The following is a 14,030-nucleotide window of genomic DNA, read 5'->3' as shown; positions in this document are numbered from 1 at the left end:
TAAAAATGTTACTTTTATCAGATTTTTATAACACATAAATTAAATATATTTTATGTAACTCCTCGTAAGTCTAACATTTTTTTATTACGAATTATTATTACTTTATTGCTAGGCAGTCATATTATGTCAGTTATATGTCATCATAGTCATGCTTTCGGGTTATTTATTCCAGACATTATTTTAATAAATTATATATATTAAAAATTTTGTTGTGTATATAGTAAAATACATTTAAGCAGTCAAAGTGTGTAACATAAACACCAGCAATTGTTCAAAAAATAATAATAAATTCAGTTTCTTGACCTTTTGTTGTTTCTGATTTATTTATTTATATATATATATATATATTTATTTATTTTATTTATTTATTTATTTATTTATTTATTTGGGGTCTAATTTTAGAAGTTCAGATTATCCCGATTTATATTAGGTCAATCTTATCTCTTATTTTGACTTCATTTTATATTTAACATAAGGTTTGGTTGGGAAAAAAAATCATGTTGTGTCGTTGTATGGTTGTGCTATTTTATTATACCTCATAATCTTAATCATAAATAATGACAATTATTTGATTCCCATACTGTTTTTTTGAGCTCATACAACTCAATTATACTTTATGCTGCAGTTTTTAAATAAGAAAACTTCTCTTACATTAAGTTTTTATCAAACATGACATTATTGGAGCATAAATTTAATTAGTTGCCCATCTGCTGCTTTAAATATGCAATAAAACAAGTTTAGGTTTTGAGCTTCTCTGTGTTTTTGAAGCAGCTGCAGATACTTTGTTTTTGCTTCAGGCCACACAAAATAATTTTTACTGCCTTCTCTTTCTCTCACTCAACATAATCATAAATGCATAGACACACATAAAGCCCATAAATATGTATTTTAAAAAGGTACCAAACCAGGATGCGTACTGGCTCCTTTTTATGAAAATTAACATGACTATTTAAACTATTCAGAGTAACGACAATTGATGTACATTGTTGCTACATCCTTATCTGCACGACGTAATATTTAGATTTTGATAATTATTGTTGATAGTTGGGTATTAGTTCAGCTGTTGATGCTTCAGTACATAAAGTATAATTCACTACTTATATCTTATGTTCTCATCAAGCAGACCTTTGCCTTCTTATTAGACAATTCAGCCATATAGTTTCATGAAGAAGTCTGAACCAAGTTTTGGGTCTTGTTCAGTGTTTTCTTTCTGTGTCACTGTTATCATGACTTCCACCATATTAATTCCAAATGTAACAACATTCATGATTATAGTTATGGTAATTACATATACATAAATAAATCAACATATGCTATCCTCTATATTTGAGATATATTGTATGCATACTTTGAAAAACTAATTAACTGACAGTTAAAAGTTTCCTCCTACAATATTGTTTTTTTTTATTTTTTTGCAATTATTGTAACAATTCTTTAGAGCAAGTGTGTATGTTGTTATTGCAACCTTTAGATTACTATATTTCTTCAAATGTTCACTCTAAATGTTTTTTCTTACAAAATATATTCTTCATTAGAAGCCGCAGCTTTGTTCAGAATGTTGATCATGTGAAATACCAGTCTAATATCAATGAATACATTTTTGTACTTGGTTTAATATGGTTAGTTTTTGTGCAGTGTTTCTGTTTTTCGTGTCACTGTGAGTCTCGAACACAGTAATAAACAGCAGAATCCTCAGTCTTCAAGCTGTTCAGCTGCAGATCCACCTGCTGTCTGTTGTTGTCTCTGAAGATGCTAAACCTATTTTTTACTGACTCACGAAAGCCACTGCTACCACCGTCAGGACTGATCCAGCCGAGCCACTCTGGTCTTTTTCCAGCTGCCTGCGTAATCCAGTTAATGTAAGGATTGCTACTGAACCCAGAAAGTGTGCAGGTCAGAGTGTGGGATTCTCCTGGCCTTTTAACCACTGATTCAGATTGAGTCAAAGTTTGACCATCTGTATCTGCAGAAACGGAAACAATTTGTTAATGTAATCACAAAATAAACATTCTCTTACTTTCTTTCTGCTAATCCTCCATGATCTTACCAGTTATAATACAAAGCACAATGAGAAAACAACGAAATAAATTATTCTGATCATTGTAAAAAGTCCCTGGTATGATTTCTGTTTGGAGCTCAGATGTTAGAATGAGTCCCTGAACTTTGTTTTGGAATATAAATGAAGAAACTGACTGACAGTTTTGCATTGACTCCTCCTCTAAGAGAAGAACTTCAGAGTTTTTTTTTTTTCTTAATGTGTCATTTTATGGCTTTTCAGCCATGATCTTGTATCTGGCAGACAGGTTGCATTAATCCAATATAAAACTGTGTTTATATGACCTTGAAACTTTGGATACATACATTTAAATAATAAAAAGCAACATTGTTTTATTTACTTTCAGTGAATATTTCATTTTATGCTCATGACTACATGCCAGGAGTCTTTTCAGTGATACTATCCTGACCTGTATTCTTGCATTTTTTTCAGAATGAAATACAATATAAAAATATCAATCAAGTTGTGAATTTAAAACAAAACATGCCAAATGGTAATAAAGTATTTATATTCTAGCTGTGATTTCATAAAGTTAAATCTCTCCAGTCCTTTTTCCTGCAGGCTGATGAAAGCTCCTTAATGACTGATGGTCAGACGTTCACCTTACTGCACATCAGTAGGTCTGGTGTTCACAATTTATAGGTGAGGAGGGGGATTCTATTAATCTAAGAAAAAATTCATTAAAACATGACAAAAAGTCAGAAATGTAGTTTTCCATCTTCCTGCACATCTTCTATCATCAATGGTATATTTAATGTTGAAGCTTCAAACATTATAAGAGTTGTTGTGTTATTTGTGTTTGTAATTTTCCTTGTTTACAACATGTCTCTCTTGTAAATGAGATATTAGATCTCAATGAGACGACTTGTACGAATAAAGGGCAAATAAAATCAAATTAAATGTAAGCACATTTATTCTTGTCTTTGATAAAGTGAGTCTAATGGTCATTAATTTAAACTTTTAATAACACTATAGTAGTAATTTTTTTGTGAAAATATTGAAAATAGAGAAGTTTGACTTTAGTTAAAACATAATGGGAAATATCTTCAAAGGTAAACAACATAAAAGTATTTCTCAAATGTTGACTCTGCAATACATTTGCTACTGATGATGACATTTATTATACAGATGATAAAACGTAATAAGACAAGACTAACATTCTGTAAAATTCTAATAGAAAATAAATTCAATTATTTTTAACTTGCTTTGCATTTGTAGATATCTTAACAATGTTAATTCAGATGTAAAAACATCAGACTGTCCCCAGTGTTGATGTTGAATAGAGGAACTAGTTTTTGTATGACTCTCCTGTCTGTGTATATGATTGTGTGTCTCTTGCACAGTAGTAAACTGCTGTGTCCTCAGTTCTCAGATTGTTCATCTGCAGATAGACTTTGCTGCTGGAATCGTCTCTGGAGATGGTGAATCTGCCTTGGACAGACTGGGAGTAAAAGAAATGGGAACTGCCTGTGTGCACAAAAGCAATCCATTCCAGTCCTTTCCCAGGAGCCTGTCTGACCCAGTTCATGGGATAGCTGCTGAATGTGAATCCAGAGCCTGTACAGGTCAGTCTGTGGGATTCTCCTGGTCTTTTAGTCACTGGTTCAGACTCGGTCAGAGTCTGTCCAGTAACACCTGTCAAAATTAAAAATAAAAACAAAAAAAACATAAATCTGGTGGCACAAATAAAAAGATCATATATTTAGGATGTAAATTCACCTGTCATGAAGACAGTTAAGAGCAGCGGTCCTGTCCAACAGCCCATCATGTTAAACAGTGTGTGCACGTCTTCAGGCCTTTCCTGGTGATAAATACAGGTGTTAGGTGTGTTTTGCATTGACTCCTCCTCAGAAACTTTCCTGAGTTACATTTTTCTGCAGTATCTCACTGATAACTGTCTTTATTCTGCTGCCCTGTCTGTTTAGTTTTATTCATGGATATTACATTTTCAGTGAACAAAGGTGTTTTGAATTCAGTATGTTCAAATGCAACTGATATAATTTTTTAAAATATATATATTTCTGCACTAAATGGTGTATACAGAGGATATGTTCATAACATGTAACTCCTGTTCCAGGTACATTTTGTTTGGAAACCAAAAAAAGGACATTTGGAAGATAACAGTGAAGAGACACATAAGAGCATAAATCACATTGATAGAAACTTGCAGCAGAACCAGACCAGTGTTGGATCCTCTGGTAATGATAATGAAATTATTCTAAAAAAAATGAATACTTTTGTCTATTCCTATTTCCTCTAATCTAATGATCTATCTGTAAAAGCTTTTTGCTCTTATCTATTTCAGATAACCTGCAGTCAGTCCATATTATAAAATTATTGTTATAATTGAGTTTTTCTTTGCTATAATCTAATATCCTGCTGTTGTTTACATTGTTGTTATTTCACAATTTTAAACAATGGCACCTTGAACAAATTATGCATAAGAGTACACATAATAGCTGCAGCCACATATCGAGGTGAACTGACTTAATTTAGAGCAGTGTCCTAATAATCACGTAATAGGTTATCAATTTGTCCATATCTAATCTTATGGGCAAACTTACTATTGTAATATTGTTGACACATTATTGTTTTGTGTTAAACTAAGTCTAACCTTTATTGCACTGCCTTTTTCCTCCAAGAAACTGCTCCCTTGTTAGGGCATATTTGACCTGTCCTCATTCTTCTAATAATTTCCCCAGAGAAAAATCCACTGACTCACATCTTACTTAATTAAGACAAATATGCTTTTATGTCATGACATAAAATTCCCTCATTAAGTGTGCTTCTTATAAAGTTTATGCATTTTTAAATTAAAAGTACCCTTATGTAATCCAACAAACACATTTCCAACAAAATCTCTCGTCAGTTCTGTTCTGTTTTTTTAGTAGCATAAAAAAGTACAGCATAATTCATTTCATGAATTGAAAAAGACTTATTGCCTACTGCTGATTAAAAAAAATACTTTCTTTTTCTAGGACTGTAAAAAGCTTGTGCGAAAGGCAGAACCAGAGCCAGAAATGAGGTTAACCAAATCGCACCCCGTCGATGGGAAACTGAGCTGCTGTTTGGTTCCAGTCAGATTTGCATCTCCTGCTTAGACTTCCTGTCGAAATGTGGTTTCAACTGATGAAACTGCGGCACCGACAAACAAGACGTGAACTGTAATAAAAGAACCTGAGCTTCATCAAACTCACGCTAAAAGATATGATGCCTACAAATACCAAAACAGGATTAAGCAGACATTAAAAAAAAGAACCAAAACGAACAAAGAACAAAAAACAAGAACATATTTAATGAAATAACATAAATTGACAATTTAATACAGATTAATAAGATACTTCCTGGCTTTAAGCATAAAATACAAGGCATATTATAAAAGCTCTTAGGAAATGTTTTTATTACCACATGACAAATTAAATCTGCAAATCTTTCATGGATTGCAACAAGATCTAAGCACATTTCATCTGAGACGAGAGCTGCCCGAATACAATGTATATTGAATTGATAGAAGGTTTTAGGAAGAGTTTTTTTGTTTGTTTGTCTTATGATGTATATTTGCTTAATGATTTTGATGACACCATTTGCCAACATGTAATGTTTGCTGCTTATTTCATAATCAGTTTCTGTATTATGTTTTCATGATGCAAAGCGCATTGAACTGCGTTTTTACTGACATGTGCTATGCAAATAAACTTGGCTCAAAATAAACTTGACTAAAGACTTTCAGTGATAAATATGTCACTCTTCACATTTACACAATTAGAAGGAAAAATCTGATAGCAAAGTTTCAAACTAAATCTTATCCCTCTTAAGTTTATGTCGTATATAATTTTTTTCTCAGAAGATCAGGCCTCTGATGGTGAGGACGGTGCTGAAGGCCAGAGCTTTGGTGAACACCACTCGGACTCCGTTCATCAGCAGCAGGTAAAAGTTCAGCTTGGCTTTTTCTGGATGACAGAGAAACAGAGTTCAGACTTGAACACAAACAGCAGCGATGGAACCAAACTGAGACAGGAAGAGATCAGACTGACCTGGATAAATGCTGCCACATTCATCATCTGTTTAGAGACAGAAAGAACAGGTGGTAAATTAATTACATGAACATTATTTCAGCGGCTGAAAATTTCAGTTTGATCAAACTTAGACGGAGCTTTATTTGTTTAGTACCAGCTTCATTGTTGCCGAAGGTCCCGTTCATCCCACAGGAGTAAATGGTTTCATTACTGAATACAGCAACATTGTAGGTGTTGTCCTTGGACAGAACAGCACCATCAGTGGTCTGGTTGACTGGACCCCCTTTCTGATTCAGAACCACCTCTCCCTCTTTTGGACGGAAATTTGTGACCAGACAGACGTTTGGACCGAGCTCATCTGCTGACTTCAGGGGGGAGTCAGGATTGGACAGAGGACTGAGGACGAACAGGGACGGAGTCTGAGGGGAATCAACTGCTCCAACAAAGAAAAAGAAAATCATCATTTTAATAAATCAGATGTAGCAAAAAATATGAACTGAAATTTGTCAAGTAAGATAAACATGATATTCTTTTTCTCTAAAAGGTTCATATAATTATGACTTTGTTTAAAATCACAACTTAAGAATTTTAAACTTAAAAACAGTTTTCAAAAACGCTCTTGTTTTCTGTACCTTTCACCATTGAATTGCTTTACAGAGCCAGAAGCATATTATATTTGTAAATAATATTCCTCTTATTTCACAAATTTAAAGAAATTTATGGTTTTAAATATTTTAACTTGTACTTTTAAGACCATTTAAAAAATGTTACTTTTATCAGATTTTTACAACACATAAATTAAATATATTTTATGTAACTCCTCGTAAGTCTAACATGTTTTTATTACGAATTATTATTACTTTATTGCTAGGCAGTGATATTATGTCAGTTATATGTCATCATAGTCATACTTTCGGGTTATTTATTCCAGACATTATTTTAATAAATTATATATATTAAAAATGTTGTGTATATAGTAAAATACATGTAATCAGTCAAAGTGTGTAACATAAACACCAGCAATTGTTCAAAAATAAATTACGTTTCTTGACCTTTTGTTGTTTCAGATTTATTTATTTATTTATTTATTTATTTATTTATTTATTTATTTATTTATTTATTTATTTATTTATTTATTTTTTGTCTAATTTTAGAAGTTCAGATTATCCCGATTTACATTTATGTTTCCTCTTAGGTCAATCTTATCTCTTATTTTGACTTCATTTTATTTTTAACATAAGGTTTGGTTGGAAAAAAAATCATGTCGTGTTGTATGGTTGTGCTATTTTATTATACCTCATAATATTAATCAGAAATAATGACAATTATTTGATTTCCATACTGTTTTTTTGAGCTCATACAACTCAATTATTCTTTACACAGCAATTTTTAAATAAGAAAACTTCTCTTACGTTAAGTTTTTATCAAACATGACATTATTGGAGCATAAATTTAATTAGATGAAAACAGCTTTTTCTTATTTCTGTAATGTTGCCCATCTCAATGAAGCTTTAAATATGCCATAAAACAAGTTTAGGTTTTGAGCTTCTCTGTGTTTTTGAAGCAGCTGCCATGGATTTAAATTCTCCAAGAATGTGAGATTCTAATGTTCCTGAGGACGGAGCGGTCCGTGTGTGTTTGCAGGGAGAAAACTTTACTGAAGTCAGCTCCTTCCACATAAACTACATGTTTGGTATAAATTATTTAGAAAACACTTGAGAGTTGGTTTTATTCTGTTCAAGGAGCCGCAGTGAAGCTGAGGAAATGGACTCAGTTAAGTTTTCATCTACAGAAACATTTTTCACTCAACTATTTCATTTTACGGTTACAGATATCTGAGGACTAAAGGATCTCTAAATCTTTGTTTTTGCAACAACTACAACATGTGAAAACTCTGTTTCTCTTCAGTAATTAAAATGGCTTCAACTGATAAGACAATTTTAATACGGGAAACATGTTTGATGCAATAAAGTTTCAATTAAAATCAGGGTTTATGAATGTTTATTTTTATGTTTTCCATTTCACCTCAACTGTTATGAGAGATGTGCAGCCAATGGTACGAAATACTTTTAATATAACGCTTAAGTACTTTGTCTTTTTTCATGCCTTTAAAACAAAGATTTTTTTGTATTGTGTTTTGTAGTAGTAGTTTTTATTCTATTTATCCTTGCAGTAGTTGTCATTACTTTTTGTTTTCAATTATTTTATTACGCAGTTGTTAGGTTTCATGTAACTGCAATGCTGTCATACTTTAATGTGAGTGACAATGTGTAAGACATTTTGGGTCTTTGGAAGAGGGACAATTAAAACTGAACAAAAAACAAAATTCATGGAATATTATTTTAAATAAATTAAAAACAAACACATAAATTAGGAACATTGTAAAATTATCTCCTCTATAATGTCAAATCTCTTAAGGTGGTTTATGCAGTGTGTTTTTAACGTAACAAAACCATCAAAATAAAAAAACAACACTTCACATGACCAAAATAACTTTACAACACAGCAAGAAAACAGGGTTTAGATAATATTTTAAAAAGTCTCACCTGAACGAACAGTGACTGTGGTTCCATCTCCCCAGTAGTCAAAAGCTCCATCACAGTGCTACATCTTCACTGAGTCCTCCAACAAAAACCTGTAGCACCACAGAAACACCAAATAAAACCAGATCCATTTGTTTACCACACTTTACTGGAACAGATTAACAGTCACTGAGGAGTCTGATCTCCGTAAGTGTTTGCTTTGAAATAAACTTTGTGTCAACTCTCAATCAGACTATCAAACTGAAACGGACTCTGAATTACCTTTGCTGCTTTATTAATTTAAACGGATAATTGTTGAACTTCTAAGCTTCCAAATAGACAAACAGTATATTTACCTCATGTTCTGTAAATGCTGGTGATGTTCTGTATTTATTTTCTCTGCATATGAGAGGATTTCTGTCCCAGGTTTATATTCTGAGGTTTTTGTATTGGTGTGTATCTGTGTGCCACCCCATATATGTCACAGTAAAAAACCCTGATGCAAAAACCTACACCACCCTGAGGTGGGAGGATAAAAACAGAAGCCGAAGAAATGTGACAGCTGCAAAAGTTGCAGACTTTATTCATATTTTTGATCCAATTAACAATAATTTAAAACATATTTATTCGTTTTTAAGCTCTATGTTTAAAACTTTCCTATTTTAACAAAAATGGACAATAAAAAAAAAACTGTATATCAACTCATTGTTTATTTTTTCACCTATGAAAAAAGGGGTTGGTGATTTCTGTTCTTTTTTTAATGCATTTTCTTTATAAAATAGAAACACATCTCTAAATGTCATAATGTGTCATTATTATGTCATAGTCAACTGTTGCTAAATTTGCTCTCTATAATAATCTGCATGTTGCGTGGTAATACTTTTTTAAAGCTTATTACTAAATCATCATTTACTGATGTCTCAATGCAGAATATGCAGCATAAAAAAGGCTAAAATAAAACAGACACTAGATGGTTTCTGTTTTTGTGGTTTTATCTTATCTGTTTAGAGTGTTTAATTAGAACGAGGAAGATTTGAGGCGGATATAAGTTCAACCTGGGTGTTTGAACACTGGAGGCAGAAACTGCTAATAGATTTGAGCTGCAGTGTCAGAAGGCGTACAGAATGTGGCAAGATCCTCTAAAGTGTGAGTGGTGAAGCTGACAATGAACGTAGCATCAGACTGTTACGTGGTTAGAGCAGGGACGTCCAGTGCACACTCAGACATGGACGGTCTGTCCTGAATCCAATTCTTAATCACTATTTTGGATTGAATTGAACTAAATTCTGGGGCTAATGCTGTTGGAAAGACTTGTGATTCCACATTGTGTCAGAGGACAGATTTTTTGAATTTTGTTATATTATAAATTAAATTTCAAGTAATTCCTATTGCCTCAAGTTGTTTAGATTAGTTGGATAACTTCTTTCAACTGATTTATTAGGACCAACATGTCAAAGACACAGCTGATTATTCTTTTGCAAACAAAAAAAAAAGCCTCATAAATATCTTTATTGTGGGCTACTGTAAGCTACGAAGGAGGTCAAAACAAAGGAAATTTGCAAGAAAGCTGAAAGTCACAATTCACTAAGCTCAATAAATCAGTTTTGAACATAACGCTCTATTTTGTGAATGTTAGTAAGATTCGTTAGTTAATCAACAAGACTTATTAGAAATGCCATCGCCTCTTTATCCAAACACAGAGACGGCTTTCAGTGACATCATCCTGATGGTTGGCTGGTTTTTGTTCAGGCTTGCATGTGGTTTGTATCTCTGTGTCTCGTCTCACACAGTAATAAACAGCTGCGTCTTCAGGCTGCAGATTCTGTCCTGTTATTGTTACTGTTCCAGCAGAAGTGTCTCTGCTGTAGCTGAACTTGTTCTTCAAAGCATTGTTTTGGTAAAAGCTGCCACCACCCCACATATCAAAAATCCATTCCATTGGTTTTTCTTCACGTTGTCTGATCCAGCCTGTTGCATAGCCATCTGTCACAGAATAACCGGAGGGCCGACAGACGATGGTTAAAGACTGTCCAGGCTGGACAACCTTGGAGTCTGGCTGGATAAGATCAATACTGAGGACACCTATAAAAACACAGAAATACAATCATTTTAGCAAATCCAGAGTAATTATTAGTCTGAATCGACCCAAAGCTTCTCACTTGATCCAGCTGTCATCAGCAGCATCAGAGCTACAGAGAACATGGTTGATGCTGAAGCTGAAATGATGGGAGTTTCTTCCTCTACTGACTGACACAGACTCCCTTCTTCTTTTTAAATGAACATACTTTGCATATTGTTGAATAAATTTTATTTTAGCTGAGCTTACTTTGTCTCAGCATCATAGAGCACAGAAAATCTGCAAAGCGAAATTTTGCTTTTACATCAACAATGAGTTGAACCAAAGTTGCAATTTTATGATCAAAGTATCAAATATTTAACTTTAAAATCAGCAACACTGAGCGCCCTCTAGTGTTTCAAACAGAAAATTGTCATGGATGAGTTTTAAGGATCTGTTTGAACAGGACTCTTCAGATTTTCTACTATTAAATCAATTTGTTGGCTGGAATATAATTTCTATGTTGTCATTCCTGAAATTGACAACCTTCATTAGTTTTCTGACCTCAGTTGCTGAGTGACTTGCCATAAAGTGCTCTAAAGGAAATCTATCTTTTCATATCTGATCCAATTTTTGTTACAGTTTTTTTTATCACATTTCTTTGGGGAATGATTGAGCTCAGCTCCTTCTTATTACTCAACATCTTTGTGGTCTCTGGAGGCTCTTTAATATCTGAATCTCTCCATCCAGACATGCAAATGGTAGAATCTGAAGTTACATCTTGTTCTTTCCTAAACTGTTAACTTGCTGCTTCACCCCAATGGATAACAGTTTGGATTCAATGTTTCAGAGTTTCATAAACCATTTTGTTGTGTGAATGAGTATAAAACCACTTCAGTCCATTTTTTTTCAATTTTGCTTTCCAACAAGTCCAGACTTGTTTCTTTTGTTTGTTTTGTTTTGTTTTGTTTTGGGAGGGATGTGGAGGAGGGGAATTATTTAATTTAATAAATGTTTTTCATGTTCAACAATATTTTTTTTTATACAATCTTTTATTTGGACTGCTTTTACTGTAGTTTCCAGGTACCAACTTAACCTCTTTATATGAATATTTGTTTTTTATACTCATGCCATGTATCACTGACCATTTAATAATTCAATCCACACTGGTTCAATAAAGTCAGTTCAATAAGTTAGTCTGGTGTTTGTAACATAATAGACAAATTGGCAAAAGAAAAAAAAAGTCAAATGCCTTGTTTAGGGACTCCATGAAATCCAGCCTATTTTCTCTTTTTGCTTCCATTTTTGTACAATATGTGGATGTAAAGTGACTCTCTCAATTTTTTATTAAAGAAAATACAATTTAATCTGGAATATTATTAACATTATTAGCATTTGCTACTGTTAGACAATCCACACATCATCACATTTTTTTGTCTGTGGATGTTTTTGTGCAGCTGTTCCTCTGCTTTCAGTCACTGTGTCTCTTCGAGCGCAGAAGTAAACAGCAGAATCTTCTGCTGTCAGGCTGCTGATCTCCAGGTACTGGGTGCTGCTAGGGACATTTTCAGTCATAATGAAACGACTTTGAAAGGAGCTGCCATAGTCTGCTGAGTTTCTACCAGCATTCATTCTCCCAACCCACTCCAGAGCTCTCCCTGGTTTCTGTCTGACCCAGTGAATGAAGTATTCTGTCATGTCAAAACCAGAGATGACACAAGACATCTTCACTGTCTCTCCAGGTCTCTTCCCCTCAGATGGAGTCTGGTCCATTTTAATCTCACTAAAGACTCCTGCAAGATCAAAGTTTTTAGTCAATAATTCTTAAACTCTCACATTAATGTTCAAAGACACAGGTGATTCTCACCATGAATCCAAATTATTAAAAGCAAACTCCAGATGACTGTTTTCTCCATTTGAGACGAAATATATGAAGATGAAAAATACATGTTAACTGACTGAATGAGCAGTTTTAAGAGAGGAAAGGTTGGCATGGCTCCTCCCCCTCTATTGCATTTACGCGTTAAGCAAATGAGATAGAAAGTCAAGTTCATCATAGTGTCAGTTGATAAAATACTTTGAATGAACTTAAAACATTTCCAGCGTGTTTGGTGACTTATCAAGAACATTTGGTTATTTGAGAAAAAAAAGATTTTTGGTGCTTAATTCGTTTTAAAAAATGTCTTTTGAGTAATTTATTAGTACCAGCTGAAAATATTGTAAATATTTTTTGTCATAGAAGGAAAAAAGCCTGACTAAATCTCTTTATTATTGCTGTTCTTTAGAGAGGAGGTCAAAGCAAATAAGATCTACATGCAGGCTAAAACTCACAATTCACTAAATTTAATTTCAGGAGAAAAAAAAAAGGGCTGAACGGCATTGGGGGACTTTGAGTAGATCATATGATTTCAGTGTAATTTTTGTAAGTGATAGATGTGCTCAAAGAGTCTAATTGACTCTATTCACATGCATGCACAGCAGGCTTTCAGTAACATTATCCTGATGGTTGACTGGTTTTTGTTCAGGCTTCCATGTGGTTTGTGTCACTGTGTCTCTTCTCACACAGTAATAAACAGCTGCGTCTTCAGGCTGCAGGTTCTGTCCTGTTATTGTTACTGTTCCAGCAGAAGTGTCTCTGCTGTAGGTGAACTTGTTCTTCAGGGCATCATTTTGGTAAAAGCTCCCACCACCCCACTGATGGAAAATCCACTCCATTGGTTTTCCTTCACGTTGTCTGATCCAACCTGTTGCATAGCTGTTATCAGTCACAGAATAACCGGAGGGCCGACAGACGATGGTTAAAGACTGTCCAGGCTGAACAACCTTGGAGTCTGGCTGGATAAGATCAATACTGAGGACACCTATAAAAAGACGGAAATACAATCATTGTCATAATTCATCTGATTTTCAGCAAATCCAGAGTAATTATTAGTCTGAATTAAACCAAAGCTTCTCACATGATCCAGCTGTCAGCAGCAGCATCAGAGCTACAGAGAACATGGTTGATGCTGAAGCTGAATTGATGGGAGTTCCTTCCTCTACTGACTGACACAGACCTGTCCCTCCTTTTTAAATCAACATACTTTGCATATTGTTGAATACATTTTGTTTTTATTCAGTTTCGTATTTTGTCTCTCCTATAGAGCACAGAAAATCTGCAGGAGTACAAAAAGTTATGCAAAGAAATGCAAGAATATTTAGGTAAATTATCATTCATTTATCAGATAACTTGAAAATAAATATTATATCAGACCTTTTTTTATACTTTATCATGTAACAAGAACAATGCTTAATGACAGCTTAGCATAAAAATGCTAAATGAAGAAACAGAATAATCTGTTTTGCTTTTAACCATTTCTGGGCGCTAAGGTGCTGATCCA

Source organism: Poecilia reticulata, chromosome 8 (assembly GCF_904066995.2).
Source record: "Poecilia reticulata chromosome 8, P_reticulata-male-v2, whole genome shotgun sequence".
In the NCBI taxonomy this organism is placed as follows: domain Eukaryota; kingdom Metazoa; phylum Chordata; class Actinopteri; order Cyprinodontiformes; family Poeciliidae; genus Poecilia; species Poecilia reticulata.
Note: the sequence above shows the minus strand (reverse complement) of the source record.